Source organism: Lygodium microphyllum, chromosome 24, assembly GCF_053477565.2.
Source record: "Lygodium microphyllum isolate KBCC chromosome 24, Lygodium_microphyllum_v1.1.10, whole genome shotgun sequence".
NCBI lineage: Eukaryota > Viridiplantae > Streptophyta > Polypodiopsida > Schizaeales > Lygodiaceae > Lygodium > Lygodium microphyllum.
The window spans coordinates 119,389,017-119,393,122 of NC_141158.1; positions in this window are offsets into that span (position 1 = coordinate 119,389,017).

Here is a 4,106-nt window from a genome sequence, read left to right on the forward strand (position 1 = left end):
CACATGTTCTACTATTGAGCATCTATGAACAAATTCCAACTCTTTTCTTTCTTGTTTTCATGAACCTCCACTTACCACAACTCCTAAATCTTCTTCATGATCTCCCACTTGATGATGTCTGAAAACTTCTCAATAAATACCAAATCTTCCATGGATAGTCATTCTCTCCGTTTCTGCACTTTAGTTGTTCCCAAACAATTCACCACCAAGATGCATGTCTATGTTGCTTCAAGTGAAAGAGGAAATAGTTCACCATATAGAGCATGCATCATGATGGTGATATGTTTCCACCATTGTGGAATTAACTTATTGTGGAAAGTGGCTTTGGTAATGAGAATCTCCAACTCTTCAATGGAAGAAGGAACTTTACAAACATCCATTGAATTCTTCTCTTCTTGGCAATGCTATTTTCTTCATTTTTAGCCTCTTCTGATCCTTGTTGATGACAGTTTTCCCCGGCTACGCACCAAAAGCATGGAGCCTAAAGAGAGACACCAAGGAAAAAGGGTTTCTACTGCAAGAAAATCTATCTTGTAACATCAACAAGATTTTGTTTCATTCTTTAGAGAACCACGACAAAGAAAAGAACACCACTAGCAAGAAATATTCACACTGTATCATAGAAACAATGCCAATTCTTCTCTTCTTGGCAATGCCATTTTCTTCATTTTTAGCCTCTTCGGATGCTTGTTGATGACAATTGATCCCGGCTACACACCAAAAACATGAAGCCCCAAGAGAGACACCAAGGAAAAAGGGTTTCTACTGCAAGAAAATCTATCTTGTAACATCAACAAGATTTTGTTTCATTCTTTAGAGAACCACAACAAAGAAAAGAACACCACTAGCGAGAAATCTTCACACTGTATCATAGAAACAATTCTCCCACGGCTTTAACTTCAACAAAATTCATCATTCTCTTCATATTTTTTGTATAATTCATCAATAAATCAAAGAGAACACAAAACAAATACTGCTTTGAATGAAAAAAATATCACATATGATTCATCTTCATTTTCTTCATAGTTTTCTCTCACAATCTCTCATAAATAGATACGTTGTTTAGCATAGATTGGCTATCTCTCACTCCCTCTTTCTCTCTTGATCAATAGTACATCATGTCCTCGCTAAAATAATCAATAATCACTTATCATAATCCTTCTTTGGTCATGGATTCCCCTTTCAAAAGGTGTGTCTGATATGAAAGATCGTCAGAGCCGCTACAATGACTCTTCATAGCTCATCACTGTCACTTCACTCCAATCTTCTCTTGAGTATTCAGCAACTACTTCTTCCACTTCCTTGAGCTCTTTTAAACTTACATTTACCTCTTTCCAAGGCTAGAAAACTTCCCCAAATTCTTACATACATTCCACAGAACCCTTACAGAGGCAGATTTCCAAAACAGAACAGGAACAGAAGGTCAACAGAAGGCATCAGAACCACATAACTCGTACTAAAATCATTCCAAACTATAAAAAACCATTCAATGAGATTTCAAATAACCTCAAATTCCATCAATCATTAATCCATGCTTAATACTAGAAAAAAATCAAGACACAACAGAAGCTAAACAGAACCAATCAGAACCTCAACATAACCCTATCAGAACATCACAGAGCCTCATATCTCTACTGAAAATCATCATGAGCTTCTAAAACATAATCAATCTCATCCAAAACACTCTCAAACACTTCCAAAACAACTAAACATCATTCAAAATCCATCAAAAGTCAACCATTCAAGCCTCAAAATGAATAAAAATCAACCAAAAAATCTAGTCATTAGAGCACTCAACATGCTACCTTTGTGTCCTTTGTTCCAAGCTAAGAGGAGAGACTTCAATCTAGAATGGACATTTTCTGGTCTTATTTTGAGCAACTTTTGAAATACATCTTGCCAAATCATTTCTTCTTTGTGCACTATCAGCAACAAATGCTGGCCTTTTATATGAAGTTGTCCACTATGGATTTGCATCCTCCGGAGGATGGATCATTTTTGTGGATATAGTTATACCAAAAACCATGTTGATGTCTTATATGTATCTTAGAGGTGATCTTGTGATTCCGGATGATGAGGATATGCCTTGGCATGTGGGGGTTATGATCTTACAAGTTGTTCTTTATTTCAAACACTTGGAGTTGCAAATGGATGAGATTTTCTAAGCCTATTCTTCCAAAGCGGATACATGTCCTTATGTGTCTTGGCATTCCATGATTGAGTCTATGGTATTGAATTAGAGACAATTGCAACCTCCTGCATGATTACAAATTGCTAAACAACTAAGGGAGGATCTTTTAGCTCATATTTGTAATCAATTCTATTTTTAGACCTCCTTCTTTAACACTTATAAATTTCTCTCTATTCTAGGTCCATCAATGCCTTCCCTTGCTTATTATCAAAACAGATGGCCCATAGATTGGATTCTTATCTATCCATACTTCAAATGACCCCCCATGTTATTTCTCCTCTTATTTTCCAACCACAAGAAGGTGCTCCTCAAATTCCTATCTTTACTCATTGCCCAGATCATGTTCTCTCCTACTCCACCTTGTCCAACACCATCTATCATACTCCTTTCCACTTTTCTAGCCTATTTCCTAACCCCTTTTTTATTTGGTTTAGTAAATTTACCCAAATATCTAACTTTAACCCTTTCTTATTCTTATGATTTTGCCTATCCATCCCTTTATCCCTTGGTACTTGTTCCACTTCCTCCATCTACACCTTTTATTCCCATCCCCCCTCGATTGGTTAGTAGCCACTCTGGTTTCAATCTAAAGATACAAAGATAAAGAGGGTGGAGCCAGACTAATTCATTGACATGACTTCAAATTAATTGGCCTATGATTCCAGGGGATTGGAAGACTCCTATCCAAGCTTATTAGAATTATTTGTGGTTTTTCCATATCCATCGTCAATCTATTGATCCTTCAGTTAGATTAACTGCTCATTTTTATTGGTACCTAGTGTACATGCATTGGCATTCTCATAATTATCAGAAGTAGGTCCCAAATTTGTGCTTGAATGCTAATGTGGATATTGATTCCCATCAATTAGCTATCTGGTACTTTCATGCTCTGTGTCTTCCGAGTAAATATCTTGTCCTTGTGGAGAGGATGTGTTGTTTGCAATTCTTTCTAAATCCTACCAAGATATTTGTAGATGAATCCCTTTCCATGGATAGATTTCAAAATCATCAGGCCTTTAAAAGGGAACATCTTCATTGATGATTTCTTTATGGATGTTATTCATGACATGAGCTTTAATGGAATCTCTATTTTCCATTCTCCCTTATTGGCATGTCATTCAGATTTTTCTATGTTATGTGTTAGTGTGTGGGTGTGTTTGATATGTGTTTATCTAGAGATATGGTTTGAGAAAGTAGAAAGAAGATGTTGATTTATGGATTTGACTAAAGTTTTAAAGACTTTTGCAAAGGAATGGAAGAACCTCTTGTATCCTTTACTAATTTGTTAAATTATATTTAGAACACTAAGGATTAGTTGACCCTTTAAGGTGTTTTCCTTTTGTCAATCTATTTGATAGATCGAGGTTATTTTGAAGATTGATGGGGTCAAGGTCTATTTGTGGATACTAATTGGTAAAATTTTCAAAAAGTGGTATTGAGTTGGTTTTAGTATTCTTCCTTGTTTCAAGATCATGAGGACGCTCCCTGATTAAGTGTAGAGATATATTGAGGGCTGAATTGACATGTTTTTTGGATTGTTTTTTGTTGCTTTTGTGAGTTGAATTGTTGATTTAAAGAGTTTTTTGATTGATTTTGGATGTATTAGAATTATTTTGAAATGTCTTGGGATGGGTTGAGTATGTTTAAGAAACTCATGATGGTTTTTGGTTGAGATATAATATTCTGATAGGTTTTGTAATATGTTTGTTTGGTTTTGATAGAATCTATTTTGCTTCTCTTTTGATTTGTTTTCTTTATGTTTGTGAGGCTGGGATTGTGAATAAGTCATTTTAGGAATTATTAGGAGTGTGTTGCATGGTTTTGGATGGTTTGAATTTGTTTTGATTTGCGCTATATGGTTATTATGCCTTCTGTAGACCTTCTGAAGTGTTATGTAGAGCTTGTGTCTCTATCC